The sequence below is a fragment of the Oncorhynchus nerka genome, linkage group LG5 (genome assembly GCF_034236695.1).
Source record: "Oncorhynchus nerka isolate Pitt River linkage group LG5, Oner_Uvic_2.0, whole genome shotgun sequence".
Classification (NCBI taxonomy): domain Eukaryota; kingdom Metazoa; phylum Chordata; class Actinopteri; order Salmoniformes; family Salmonidae; genus Oncorhynchus; species Oncorhynchus nerka.
The window spans coordinates 61,610,487-61,626,155 of NC_088400.1; the positions used below are offsets into that span (position 1 = coordinate 61,610,487).

The 15,669-nt window shown below is 45.8% G+C and overlaps 2 pseudogenes; one reads left to right on the top strand and one right to left on the bottom strand.

Moving 5' to 3' along the window:
• LOC115129782 (radixin-like) overlaps positions 1–5,538 on the top strand; it is a 29,810-nt pseudogene extending 24,272 nt beyond the window's left edge.
• Positions 5,539–5,665: 127 nt separating this feature from the next.
• On the bottom strand, positions 5,666–11,681 carry LOC115129783 (probable ribonuclease ZC3H12C; annotated as a pseudogene).
• Positions 11,682–15,669: the final 3,988 nt, after the last annotated feature.

Below are 15,669 nucleotides of genomic sequence, written 5' to 3' on the forward strand. Positions count from 1 at the left end.
GTAATCTCATCTAGTCATCCTAACGGGTTTCCCCTGAACCCGGTCTCCTGTGTTCTTGTAGGACTTTGTGTTCTACGCGCCGCGGTTGCGGATCAACAAGAGGATCCTGGCTCTGTGTATGGGGAACCACGAGCTGTACATGAGGAGGAGGAAGCCTGACACCATCGAGGTGCAGCAGATGAAGGCCCAGGCCAGAGAGGAGAAACACCACAAACAGCAGGAGAGGTACAGGAGGAGCACACACACACACACACACCTTACGCAAGCACACACACTTTACTTTCATAGTCATAGCTATATGTTGACAGAGATGAAAGCCTATGTAAAGATACATTTGTGTTGTATAGTTGTACCTTTCTAACAAACAACCATATCACCTTTTCAGAATATTTTATAAAGTCAATATGAATCATCCAGAATGTTGATATTACATGCAGACGTTAGCAGGACATCATGTACAATACATTGACATGTCAGTTTGATACCCTGGATATTACTGTACACTTTAATAAGATACAAAATCACTTAAGGTGACGATGAAAAACACACCTATATAGTGCTTCGTTGCAAGGGTTCATTTCCTAGCAGTTAGATGATATATCCCTTCATCAATTCCTGACAGAGCCCAGCTGGAGAACGAGAAGAAGAAAGAGAGCATGCAGAGAAAGAGAAGGAGAGAATAGAGCGAGAGAAGGACGAGCTGATGGAGAGACTGAGGCTGATCGAGGACCAGACGATGAGGGCCCAGAAAGGTATCAGTCTGCCTCTTCCCACAGCGCCCCTGACCTTCAACCCACTAAAGTTCCTCCTATCTCTGTACTAGTGAAGACACGTTATAAGGCCAGATTAATTCAGCCTTCATGCAAATAAGAGCCTTCTGCTCCTCTTATTTGCCGTAGGGAATTAGATATTTACTTTGTGTTTAAAATCTTTATTGTCCCAGGGCAATATCAGGTGCAAATGTTGCACTGTTGCAAATGCTACGTAAACCTGTCTTCACCTGGAGTGTTTTCGTGGTGTTGATATGATGTGGGCTCTACATGGGGCTGTTGGTTGGTCAATGTCAGTCAGTATGCCAATGGGGCCTGACCCTAACCTTCTAGACTGGTCCTCACTGCACCACGGTACTAAACTCTCATCTCTTACTTCTTATAGGACTGTTCTCAGCACCAGGTAAACATTAAGTCCACTCAGAAACACTTCTTTTAACCCTCTCCCTCCCGACCCCTCCACATGACCTTATAGACTTGGGTGGTGTGTTGAAAGAGACATCCATGTTGTGTTCTTTTTGTTCCGTACTGTTTTTACTGTTGTGTGGGTCCTCTCTCACTTTTTATAGGCATTTCCGGTCTTATTATATCATTTTCCCTTTGTTGTTCTTAGTCGATCACATTTGTGAGATCATGGCTGACTGAGCCTCTCATTGGTCACATTGTAAAAATTGTGGGTGCTGCTGGACATAGTTTGAGGAAGAAGAAAATAGTTTTTTTTTTTTAAGATGTCTAACGGACTTTGTATATTTTGTTCATGGTCACAGAGTTGGAGGAGCAGACACGCAGGGCCCTAGAGCTGGAGCAGGAGAGGAAGAGAGCCAGGGAGGAGGCGGAGAGACTGGAGAGGGAGAGACAGGCAGCGGAGGAGGCCAAGGCGGAGCTGGCCAGGCAGGCCGCTGACCAGATGAAGAACCAGGAACAACTGGCCGCTGAGCTGGGCGAGTTCACTGCCAAAATAGCCCTGCTGGAGGAAGCCAAGAGAAAAAAGGATGAGGAGGCCACTGAATGGCAGCAGAAGGTAACTACCTCTCTACATTCTGTGTCCTGGTTACAATATAGAATCAGTCTGTTGTACACAGTAGGTTGTACTGAAATCGTTGCACCTTCCTGAATAAGTCCCATGACTCCCCTCTTCTCCTCCCTGTCTCACCTTCTCCCCAGGCCATCTCAGCCCAGGACGACCTGGAGAAGACCAAGGAGGAGCTGAAGACGGTGATGACGATCTCGTCGACCCCAGCGGGCGGCTCCACTGAGAGCGAGCACGAGGAGCAGGACGAGAACCACGCAGAGGATGCCGCCGAGCTCTCCCTGGAGGGCGTGAGCGCCCTGGACCTGCGCAGCGAGGAGGAGCGCGTCACTGAGGCCCAGAAGAACGAGCGCCTCAAGAAACAGCTGCAGGTCAGCCCCCTCTGACCTCTAACCTTTAACACCACAAGACCCAATGACCTCCCCTTAAAGGGCTTTGTTTAGTTGCTGGATGGAGTTAACTGGCATTGAGGTTTCAATCATCTCTCTCTACTCTCTCTTCCCCCAGGTGTTGAGCTCGGAGCTGGCTGAAGCCATAGACGATACCATGAAGACCCAGAATGACATGCTTCACGCGGAGAACGTGAAGGCCGGGAGAGACAAGTACAAGACCCTACGTCAGATCCGCCTGGGCAACACCAAGCAGCGCATCGATGAGTTTGAGTCCATGTGATCTGTTCTGGGTTCCCCTATCTGTCCATTGGCGACTCACTATTCACCAGAGCAACAGGCGCTGTCCCTCCTACACTCCCCTTTTCCCCGTACCCATAACCGCAAAGGTTCCAGAGGGCACGGCCGCCACCGCCTCAAACTTTGCCAAAGCTCTGCCCGCATCTCCATCAGGAATCGCCCAATCGGGCGCAAGCAACGCTTTGCACCGTTCTGAACATGCTATTCTCCTTATATTGCAACGAATACGTCTGTGCTTTGCTTTCAAATATCTAATATGGAGACACAACAAAAACCAAAATGGGGAAGATTGGATTTTTAAGCGAACAAGGCCATTGGAAGCTTTTTTTGTTGTTTTTGCCAGTAAGCTAGTATGCAATGCTTTAGTGTTACTGACTCTGTCTTCAGTTGAACATATTGATGTTGTCTGGTACTTTCAAAACCGTTTTTGTTCTGATCTATGATTCTGACACGTTTTAAGCCCTGTTTCTTAAGTTCTCTGTGCTCATTGGTCCGAGGCTGGTAGAGAGGCTTGTGTTAGTTATGGGATTGATCCATTCAGTTATGTTGTGAACAATTTCAAAACATTGAATTGTTTTCAAACAAATGAGCCTATGGGTAACAGGGTTGACATGTTATGCTCGACCCACTCAGTCTCCTACCACAAAATGGCCAAAAAGAGTAGAACCAGCTCTCCTGCTTTTACACTATGATTTGACTATTAGATGTTCCATTTTTATTTTGGAGAAAAATATATTTAAAAAGGAATCTTTTCAACATATTAAAGTGAGAGTTCAGTTGTCGTAACAAGGTTGACCTTTAAAATGAGAGACCAGGTTTTTTTTGTAACCTTCAAATGAATCACCAATCACATGAAATAAAGTCTTCAGAAATGTCTTCGTCAAAGCAACAAAATAACTATTGCTGAACAATGATGGTGAAAGCCTGGGGAAATGTTGTTAAGTGGGTTAAAGTCTTCCTGGAAGTCGGAGGCACGGAGAGGAATGCTGAATTTTGCCACTAAGTCTTTATTCATATAAAAAATCTGATTCATTGAATTTACCGTGGAGTCTATATTAAAGGGCACTTCATTGAAAAGATCAGGCTTTTAAAATTCTATATTGATGCACCATTTCGTCTTAAAATATCAAAGGGATGCAAAAAGGAAGTCGCTTTGTGGAACGGCCCTACTATCTAGACTGAGCATCAGTGCAAAGCCACTACACCAGTCTTGAGGAGAGGTGCGAGTCTTGATGAATAAACTGTAGAATATAGCGAGATTTGATTTGGTGCTCAAGGATACATAATGTAGTAAAGCACATTTCGTCGGAGATAAACTGATAGTATGATGAAGATAAGCTAATTGGTTAGGCGTGTGGGTAGGAAGAGAGTGAAAGCTGTTAGTTTAGCTCCTGTGAGCTGACTCCTAGTGTTTCATGTCCAGTCACCATAGATGCTTTTTACTGTCTACCAGCTCACAAAGGCCCAGGAAAGATGGACAGAGATGCTTAAGTGCCGTGAGAGTGCCAGTATGTCTCTGTCTGCATCGTAGTAACTTTTGAAGAGGTTTACCATGGTCTTTCTGGCTGGAGAGCACATGAAAACGTCAGTCCTTGTCGGAGAAGAGATCTCTACCTCAATACTGTAACCACAGTGACTGACCCAATCAAACACTCGGTCTCAATCTCCTCCCACAGATTCTGAGTTTTGACTGTGGCTTGGCTAGTTCAGACTAGGAGGCGATGTTGCTTTATTAGTTAACATTTCAACCAAAATAAGAATGCTATTTTTATGCCAGATGTACTTTCAAGCAGTGACTCATTCAAGTGGAGACAATTGATCAAAAAATGTTTTACACGGTGGCCTCTTTGATACATCTACCTTTTGTTTTGTGTTACTAAAGTTTCTCTGAACTACACCTAAATTATCCAGAAGATCAAAGGTCAAGCCAATCCAGCACCGAGGACGTGGCTGTGAGTCTGTAGTGGACTGTTCTGATACTGTGCAGTAGTGAGGTTGAGGACATCAGTGACCCAGGCTGTGTAGACATGGTGTCTGTGTCTTGTGGAGCTGGTTTGACTGGTTATTGCTAAGAGCTGTTTGGACTCGGGACCTGCATCTGTCTGCTGACAGCCAACTGGGGCCAGAATAGGACAGTCATGTTTCTCCTCAGCTGCTGGACAGATCTGCTCACCGTTCTCTCTGCCACAGCTGTCAGCAGGATGGATGGAAACCCAATGGCAGAGTGCCACCAATTTAGGACTGTGAAGAGACAGACGGGTGCAGATGTCAGAGGTGAATGTGCCCCCCTATCTATTCGCTGTCATTAGAGGGACCCAACCTCTTGCCCCCCCCTGGATCTTAGAATTCTGCAGATTTAAATGTTATGTTCAGTGGGAATGGAGAACAGGCCAATTTACTTTTTTTCAGACCTTGATCTTTTCTCTCCCAACCTTTTTACTCGCTCCAACTCAAATTAACTCTAGTTTTGTGGATAAATGTTACTGATGCGTTTTGAATGAACCGGAGTGTTCAGTTTTTATTTGCAATCAGATGACGTGATTATTTGTTATGCTACACTAGATAGCTGGTTTAAGTTGAGATCTTTAAAGCCAGAGTTTTAATAAAATAAAGCACTTGTTTGGATCCGGAGGACACTGAAGGGTCTTGACCCAAACCTGCCTTTTAGTTAACCCAGTGAGTGTCCAAATATAGGGGTTGTATTTGCCATAGCAGGTGAAAAAAAAACTCTGCTTCCAACTTATTTTTTGTAATGTGTTCCAAGATCAAACTATCTACCAGCATGCATCAGTAGCTCACTGGAGGTGAAAAGAGAACTACTCTACATGCCACCATCCCCCATAATTGTTGAGTTGTGCTTTTCCCATTGGCTGAGCCTGTTAGCCTGCTTGTTTGACCTCTAATGAGAACCGTGTCAGTGATGCCTCTTTTGGAAACAGCTGTCATGTTTGCGGTTCAGTTTTTCCTTACGCTTAAAACTAGTGTTTCTGTAAGATGGACACAGATGGACCTTAGTCCATTGGTTTCACAATAAAAGTTAAAAAATTAAGTTTTTTTGTTTTTGTTTACCAATCATTTAAACAAACTATATTTTATCTCTTGACACCAGTAAAATATATGTTTTAAGTGATTTTGAATGTGTCAGTCCTTCTTTAGACATTAACCTCGAACAACACTGTTCATTCATGGTTTAATTAATGCAGGGTAGACAATTCCATCTTGATGCTTAGTGATAACATGCAATGAGCAGTTTAATGTACATTTTCAGATCTAAAATGTTTCTCACAAAAAGCAGTGTCATATCTGGTTAACTGCCACAAACATCTGATTACAACAGGAAAGGTCAAGCCAAATGAACCGTTTAGTTAACTACAGTAATTGACTTTGATTTGTCGCACATCAAATATTTTGCTCATTGCCGTTTTTCAAACTTGTTCTGACAGCTCAACCTTGAGGGAAGAATTAATGGTTGGATTAAACCATAGACATTGTATCTGTCCCATTATGGAGTCTGAGATCACGGGTAGCGCCATTGCGGCCGTCTCCATTTTCAAGTAGTCAATTTTCCTCGAGTTGGCAAACAAATGGAAAGGGTGCGTACAGTCACCTAGAGTGTGTTTGAACAGGCATATAGTCACCTAGAGTGTGTTTGAACAGGCATACAGTCATGGTTGGTGATTTACTGCCACCTGCAGTGATGGAGTGTTTCCTCACACGTATAATTCATTGGTTGACCCCTCCCGATGACCTGGATGGAATTATGTGATCCTTAACCCATAGGAAGTCCCACCCAGCTGACTACTTCAAAATGGTGAAAGGTCTCAATGGCGCTGCTAAAACAGGCTTTTATGCACTACTGTCCATCTCTGGATGAAACCATGTCAGTCCGTGGGCAGTGAATACAGGGAAGTCAAATAAAGGCTTTGGGGCTGGATAAAGGGTGTGTCACTCAGGGTTGCCAGTTAAAATCCAAATTAGACTTATTTTCCAACATACTTGAAATGTGATTAGTTATAACAGTGCAAATATGTGAAAAAACAAGTGGTGCAGTGCACTGGGACAGGGATCAGGTGGTCACAGGTTCTAATCTTGATGAGGCTGGAGGTTTGAAGCCTGGTGTGTGTTGGATTAAGGTTGATTTTTTTTTAAACCCAAAACCTAATCACATTTGTCTCTGCCCTCAGAATTAGATGACAGGAAAACTCCAATCTGTAGTAGAGTAAATGTTATTCTAGTACAACATGAAATTCTCGGTCTGGTGTTCTGGAAATTACAGAGTTACAATGACTGACTATTTGCGTCATAGTGTAGGACAACTCATCACATCTGACTGCAAGACTATGCATTTCCAACGAAACAAGGACACAATGACAACCAATTGTTAATGAAGAATACGAACCAAAACTATAATAGGCATGGAGTTGTCAAGCTAATAGAATACAACAGAACTGATCAAGCTCAACAAAACAAATCTGATACAATAAGATTGAAAAGACACGAACACTTGAATAAAACATGGGTAACACTTTAAGGGTCCGTAAGTTCATTATAAACCATTCATAAGGCATTTACAAACAGTACACACCATTTATTAATCATAGTCTATATATTTCCTTAAATATCCTGTTGTCAATGTATTATTTTACCAAGTACTGCTGAAATGTCTACCAATGTCAAGCCCATCTTTTTGGGAGAAATTACGTCACTCAATATGTATCAAGTATAAATAGCACTCACTTTAGATTAGGGGCTGCAAAAAGACAACTAATGTTTAGTAAATGAACACACTTTTTAAATGCCTTAAATGGTTTATTACAGACTATTAAAAGAAAGTGTTACCAAAACATGCATAACAGTTTGCTGAACATGGTTCAGAGTATTTCATGTGTCATAAAGCACAATGCCGTGTATAAAAGGCATGACTTTTTGCCCTCACTGACACAGTGCCAGAGAGAAGGTTCTTCGTTACAAAATAAAAAAGTTGTATTGTTTTTTTTAACCAACCCACTGCATATTTCAGGCAGCAGTTTACCCATTTAATTTCACCTAGCTGGCCACTTGGGTTCAACCCAGCCTAAACTATTCTCCATCCCAAAAAAGTCAGAATACCTCAGAGGTAGCCAATATTCTTAAACATGTCTAAAAATAATCAAATGTTGCCAGGAATATCTCATACAGTATTATTCAAAATGCACCAGCTATATATAAGCAGCTTTTCATGAATCGTTTAAACACCTACAGACATATGTACAGGTGTATATAATCCTAAATTAACGATACAAATTGTATCAACAAAGAAAGGCTTTCTCTGTCTCCCAGGGATTGCGCCGGTAACTGTAACAGATTGTCAACATCAAGCCAGGGGCTCTGAGCCCTTTGGATCGGTCTTTAGGGAAAACAACCAAAGAGAATTGACTTGGGATTAGAGCTCGAGTCTACTGTGTCTGCAGCAGCTGCAGGCTTGGAGCCAAAACGAGTGGCCAGAGACGTCCCTTACTAAAACAACAAGACAAGGTCGACGAACGTGCCCGTCTCTACAACTACTGCAAGGTACACAGACATTCTCTCAACTGAGAAGACTAACTCAGCCACCTACTATCACAACCACAACCACAAACAGAACACACAGCACTGAAAAACAGAAAACAAATCAATTAGACATACAAATATACACATTTTGCATATCCCCAACAACCAATATTCTGTTGATAAATGGTCATCAATTTGGGGTGAATATTTACAAATGGAGTAAAAAAATATATAGCATAGAAGTAAGAGGCATAATCAGATCCCTCAGATTAGATTTCCAAAGTGATTTAAAAAAATTCAGATTTGATAAACAGTAGAGGAAAAGTGATTTGTGAATCAATGTACATCCTCACCTGCACATGATCTAAGTTATCCACAAACAAATGTACAGTCAAACAAATTCAAACCCTTATATTGTCAAAACTACAACTAACTGTTGTTATGAATAGGAAGAGAGAGCAGTAGTCTAGCTGGACTCAGTAGCCGGACTGGGACTTCTCAGCCAAGATGGCGGCAGTGAGCTGCTGGGCGTCTGTCACATCGGGGTTCCTCCCCATAACCCGGCCCACCAGCTCAGAGGGGAAGATGTTACACAGGTTGAGGTAGACCTTCTCCTGGTGCATGTGGCGGGGGGGCATGGACGGGCAGGATGGCTGAGGGGCATGGGATGGGTGAGGGGGCTGAGAGCCGTAGGGTTGGTGAGAGTGTGTGGTCTGTCCCCATGGAGATATGTGTCCCCAGCCTACACCGTGGGTCTCTGGTAGGCTGGTAGGTCTCACAGCAGGACTGAGGGGTTGGCTGCAGTAGGTATCCCAGGAGAAGACTTTCCTGGGGGGCAGCGCGGAGCGTTCGTAAGGCCGGGAGTCTGACAGCGTCTCCAGCCTCGTGTTGGCCAGGCAGCGGCCCAGAGGGGAGCCAGCAGGGTAAGGGCCGGACTGGGACACAGAGGGGTAGTCTCCAGGGCAGCTGGAGCGGGCGCCTACAGCCTGGTGCTGGAGGGAAGGGGGTTCAGAAGGTGCTTCAGGTGGGGTCAGGGGGCTCGTCGAGGGGGAAGCTGTGGCCCCGTGCCAGGTTCGGGTGATAGCCGCAGAGGTGTGTGTGTGTGGGGGGGGGTTGTGTGTTGAGAGTACAGGCGGTTGTGTTGATGGTGCTGATGCTGTTGATGGTGGATGTATTTGTCCAGCAGAGGGCCTGGGCAGCACAGACAGGGGGCTTTCTCTCCGTACGAGTCACAGCCGCCACAGTCTGACGAGCCCAGCAGACGCAGGTCGGTGTCCAGCGGGAAGCGGGACTCCGGATTCCGCCGTGCTGCCAGGCCAGAGTGGGCCGGCGTCACTGAGTAGTAGCTCAGATCTGGAGGGTCACAGCTGGAGGAGTAGGGGGCGGCATGGGGGTCATGTAGGGTGTGTCCCTGCCCAGGCTCGGTGGCTGTTCCTGGGGGTCGCTGAGGGCAGAGGGGGGTCCTCTAGGGGCAGGGGAAAGAGTAACACTCCCACTACAACAACTACTCCCACTACTACTACTACTGAGGCTGTTGCATTTCTCAGCGTGTCTCAGCTTGTCCTCTGCCTCGCCGTAGGACAGCGCCCGGATGCTGGGGTCACACTGTCTTTTGGGGGCAGAACCTCTCTTGGTGCCCATCGCTACATTGTTGGGCACGCTGTGGCTCTTCGCCAGCCTGGCGCTAGGGGAGGTGGCAGAGGTCTTTGCACTGGGCACTCCTCTCCGGGTGGTAGTACTTAACACTTGTGGCCGTAAGTGCACCTCTTGCCTAAAGAAAGGGGGAGAAAGGATAGGGTACTGGTTAGCACACAGGCTAGTGATGATGTGGCAGCGGTTCACTTAGAAAGTAGCAACCCAATGCATCTTCAGCACCAGTAGCAGGAAGCCATCCAGCTGATGAAGAAATGATTCATTCACATTATAACACTGGGAGAAGTCTTCATCATGAACATGGTCAAGGTGAAGTGATGAACGTACTAAAGAGTTAATAATAATGGCGGGGCCCACCGTAAGGACAGGGCTGCTTCTTGTGCTCTGGCATGATGGGACGTTTCCTCAGGAAGTTCTCCAGACTGGGACCATGACGACCTAGAGGGTCATCAGGAGGCATGAACCTGGGAGGGGAGAGAGAGGGAGGAAGTGAGAGAGGAGAGGAGTTTGGAGCGGGAGAGGAAGGAGAGGGAGAGAGATTATTAACATACTTAATCCTATACAGCCAAGCATTAGCATAATGAACATCATACCACTTCTAGGCTAAAGCAGATGGGACGCTACGCCGGAGCCGTATCACTCCTTCCTTACTTGTCGTTGACAAACTGAGTAGATGAGCAGCCGCTCGTCAATTAACTTCTTCCACTCTGGCTTCTCACAGGCCAGGTCGCGGTAATTGTCGTTGGAGACGATGATGCCGTCGGACTTGTAGGCCAGCTTGACGATGAAACGGTGGACCCGACAAGACGGAGTGAACACCAAGATCTTGTCCTTCTCCAGACGACGCAAGATATCCTGGTCTAGACACACAGACAGAGAGACACAGACAGAGAGACAGACAGAGACAATTGGAGAACCGTGTAATCCAGTGAGCACTGAGGCCCATCAGAGTTCACCTACGTGTGTGTGTGTGTGTGTGTGTGTGTTTACCTGTGATGAGGGCATCAGGGCGGGACTGCTCTTTCTTCCAGGACGGCACAAACACAGTGATGTCACGGTGACCTCGCTCCAGGAACCAATCAACAGCCAGCTGGATGCCGTAGCAGGAGAACACCTCCTTATTGCCGTGGCTACCAGAGACAGACGTTAACTACCTTACAGGCTCTTGCATCATATCAACAATATGTAGGTGACTTTGACAACAGCTACACAACTACCTTGACATAGACCAAGCAACGGGCTACAATGGAGGAAATAGGCATTGTGTGTTTTCTGTAATCAAGACGATCGTCCTATGGTTCATAGACCCTCACCTCATTGCCACGTTGCTACCGTCCAGGACGACGGGCCGCAGGTTGTCCTTGTCCCCAAGGAGGAGGTCTGTCTGATAGGGGGAGTCTGACCTCCCCTGCTGCGCCTCCACATACCCACAGGTAGAAGAGGAGGAAGAGCAGGAGGAGGTCTGTCTGATAGGGGGAGTCTGACCTCCCCTGCTGCGCCTCCACTGCCTCCACATACCCACAGGTAGAAGAGGAGGAAGAGCAGGAGGATGAGGGGGCGGGCTGTGAAGCTGTGGACCCAGTCAGCTGTTGGTTTGTCTCTGCCTTTACGGCCCAGTTTGACCAGCTCTCCCAGTATGTTGTTGATGAGTGTGTACGGTCCCAGCTTGGCCAGCACCAGCCCCTCTGCGTAGCCCAGCTTCAGGGCAAACTCCAGCTTGGACTGGTGCTCCCTCAGGGCTTCCCCGGGTGAAGGCTGCCCCGACGGAGGGTCAGGAGGCCCCTCGGACCCCAGGTTCACACAGGGAGTCCTGTGTTGGTGGGTGTTCGGAACAGGCACTCCTCCAGCCGGGTTAGAACCGGTGCTGTTTCAGGCTGACTCTGGGTCACTGTCAAAGCCAGCGCTCTCCTCCCTCTCCTTCCCCCCAGGCGTGGGCAAGCTGCAATTTCCGCTGCCCTCGCAGGCTGAGGCCTGACCCGGAGGACAACTCCCACCACTTCTACCCCCGTCTTACCGTGTCTACGTCATGAGTGAGTGAGAGAGAGGTTCAAAACGATTGGAAGAGTATTTCAGTGAGTAAAGCCAAAAGACCAGTTGAGTTCCATTACACAAGGCTTGACTTCAGTTCAAAAACAATAGGAGGGAATCCATGCTCATAAAATGTCTCGTTAAAGTTTGAATCTCACGAGACATACATCTCATACACACCTCTGGGGTCAGTAAACTGATGAGAAACTTCAACGGGCTTGACTCTATCGACACCTGGGAGATTCATTTCTTGGCTTTAGTGAGAACAGGTAGACGGATTTGTGAGCTTCACCCGAGAGAGCAGAGAGAGTGCAGAGAGAGAGAGCAGAGAGACAGAATAATTGAATATACTAAACTAATGATCCTCCATAAACCAATATTTTACACTTTTGGACAAATTGTACTGCAATAAATACAGAACTTGACATATGCTCTGCGGCAGACTGCTGTCTTAGGAAACATATGGGAAGTATTGTATGTTTTCATAGTAAATAAGGCCATGTCTAGGCTACTCAAAGGCTGAACCTATTTTGGATGTGACTAGCTGACCTGAGCCGAGCTCCCCAGCAGGGCACAGATTGGCTAAGACAAAGAGGGGTGCGTTCCTGGGGTCCCCGTCCTAATTAAGAGGGGCCAGCCACAGCGTGCCACCTCCCACCCAGCCCACGTCACACAACACATCAATCTCAGGGGAAACAGAGGCTGCTCTGTTTAAACACAAATAGCCGTTATGTGTTGGGCTAAGGCCCGACTCCCCCCGTGCTTCAGGAGCATATGGTTCCTCCCCTGAGTCACTCGTTTGAACAGTAAAGGAACAGGAAGTAAATCAATAGAAACACTCAATGGTAACAATGGTAAATAAACTGCCATTTTCAAACAGGGGTTTCAATAGATCTCTTGTATTGTGAAATGGATTTGAAGACCCCAACCCGGATGGCCACTATAAACAACTGCATATTATAATATCACAAGAAATAACAGTCAGTGTATAGCCCACGGCATCATCATTTAGCCATAACTGTGCAACAATGTGGCTACAAGGCATCATCACGTTGGCAGATACATCTGTTGAGTCTGCAGCCTCTAGCCTTTTAAAGGTTAGGCCTAAAACCTCATCTAAATGTTTTCATGTCTGCTAAAAATGTAACATCCCTTTAAAGGTGTCATGGGAGGATGGGAGTGTGCGCATTATATGAAAGAGGGCTGCTTAGCAACATGGCCCAGGGTTGCTAGGCTGCAGCGGTTGAAAGAATGTCCCCTAAAAAATATTTCAAGGCATCTTTCAACGTGTTCTCACAGGGACTCCAGGTGACCTAGTTACCTGTTAATAAGGAGAGACTGACGGCAGAGATTTGAAAAAGACTTGGGCCACAAAGAGAGCAGGGAGAAAGGGTTTCAGTGTCTCTCTCTCTCTCTCTCATCCCCAGAGGCTCCCAGGAGCTGCTTCAAACATGCAGATAATCCAATGTCGACAAGAAAAACCAAAACGCTGTTACAGAAATCGGATGTTGTGTAGCCTACAACCTTTTCCTTGGAATAACGTAGCTCATTATCAGTGATTGCATAACTATCAAGCTGTGTGGACTATGATGTCATGCCTTGTTGGACAGCCGCCAGGCTCAACTGCCGTTTAATTGGATACCATCTTTCAAACATCAGCCCAGAGTCCCTCCTCCTAGTATTGGCGGTCCATTCATTGATTAAAGCACCGAAGCAGTAGGCTAATGAATATGTAACACAGGGCTTTGGGTTGGGAAGACAGCGGTGTGTGGGGGTCTGGGTGTTCCCTCCTTGGTTCTGGTGTTGGTGGGGAAGGGGGCTGTCTGCAGAGCAGGGGCGAAAATCTGATATCAACTTTGGAGGGGACAATTACATTAAATTCTCTCAAGAGAAATTCCTGAGGGGGACACCAAAAGTAGTGCTGTAACACAGTAATATGTTAAATGTATATTGAGGAACCATAATTACTACTACTGGATAATTGATAGGTACAGTAGTTAACTGAAGGGTTGTCCCAACTTGTTAAAATGTTTAAATCATTATTATACTACTAATAATAATAGTTATTATCAGTCCAGTATGTATGCAATTTGTAAGTCGCCCTGGATAAGAGCGTCTGCTAAATGACTTAAATGTAAATGTAAATGTATGCGGGTATTTGTATTTGCAACCAGCAATACCAAGAAAGGCCAGTAGGTGGCAATGGTACTGTACACTGAATGGGTGCAGTTTTCAAAAATACAATAAACATGTGATCTCATCTAAGACTCTCCATTGAGAACCATCACAAAGTTGGTCTCCGTATTGAATTTACCTTTTTCTGATGCATTAATATAGTCATTAAATATGTGCCACTGGCCTGAGTCTACTACAATAGCTTTACAAGAACAAAAACCTCAATAAGTACAGTTCTAAAAGTGAATGAACTACTTCAATGAATAACCCAAATAAATCAACCAAAATATCCTTCAAAAAGACTTATTTATTGTTCAGTCAGTGTCTCAACTCTTCAAACAGCAGCTATGGACAAGTATGTCACACAAAGTATGCCATTTTAAATAAAATAACATCAAATAAATAATTATTAAGTGTACTGTCATGTACTAAAAACTACCAAACAAAAGAACAAATATCATACTATAAACAAGGTGCGTGTCCCCTCGTGTTCCCCCCGGTGTAATCGCAAGGGGTCCGTGAAATAAACAAGTGTAATGAACGTATTCAGCACAAGGCTTCAAAAGGTTGGGAACCACTGCTATACACACTACTGAACAAAAGGTTGGGAACCACTGCTATACACACTACTGAACAAAAGGTTGGGAACCACTGCTATACACACTACTGAACAAAAGGTTGGGAACCACTGCTATACACACTACTGAACAAAAGAACTGAACATATGTTTGCAGGTTTCAATGGATCCAACAAATTGCTGGCAGATATTTTCCCTCAAGACTGTCCAGCCTGTCTTGATGTGCTTTACAGATAACTACGGCGTTCAGTCCTCTCTTGGCCCACGCTAGCCCGTAGCCAAGTCTTCAACCTGCGGAATGCACTCAAACTCCTCTCAGCCTCACATGAAGACATTGGCTCCACAAACAAAATTCTGATCAGCACCTCCATTTGGTCAAACAACCCCCCGCACCTCCACTGGAAGCCTCCTGCTACCTCTGCTGCTACAGGTGTATTTGTTGCAAAAGAGAGGGATCTGCACGGAAAGAGAATCTATGTTCAGCTCAGGGTACTGATCTAGAGACTCATCCAACTCCTCTGTGAGAAGCGCTCTTTCCAACTTATGCAGGACGTTTAGACTTTCCTGGTAAAAACGCTCGGCAAACTGAACCTCCACACCATCCAACACTTTTTTAAATTCTGCCCTATAGTGATCCACTGCTTTGCCAGCAAAACGTCTTGAGTGTGTCTCAATTGATTCAATCCATGTTGTTGCTTTCTCATACAGTGCAAGGTAGCTTTCGTCATTTCTGCTGTTTACCCCACGTGCTGGATAACGGGACACGGATTGGATTTAACTGGTGTGCTGTTACAGTTACACAGTGGCGGTGGGTTTGGCTGTTTTGATGTGCTGTTACAGTTACACAGTGGCGGTGGGTTTGGCAGTTTTGGTGTGCTGTTACAGTTACACAGTGGCGGTGGGTTTGGCAGTTTTGATGTGCTGTTACAGTTACACAGTGGCGGTGGGTTTGGCAGTTTTGGTGTGCTGTTACAGTTACACAGTGGCGGTGGATTTGGCAGTTTTGGTGTGCTGTTACAGTTACACAGTGGCGGTGGGTTTGGCAGTTTTGGTGTGCTGTTACAGTTACACAGTGGCGGTGGGTTTGGCAGTTTTGGTGTGCTGTTACAGTTACACAGTGGCGGTGGGTTTGGCAGTTTTGGTGTGCTGTTACAGTTACACAGTGGCGGTGGGTTTGGCAGTTTTGGTGTGCTGTTACAGTTACACAGTGGCGGTGGG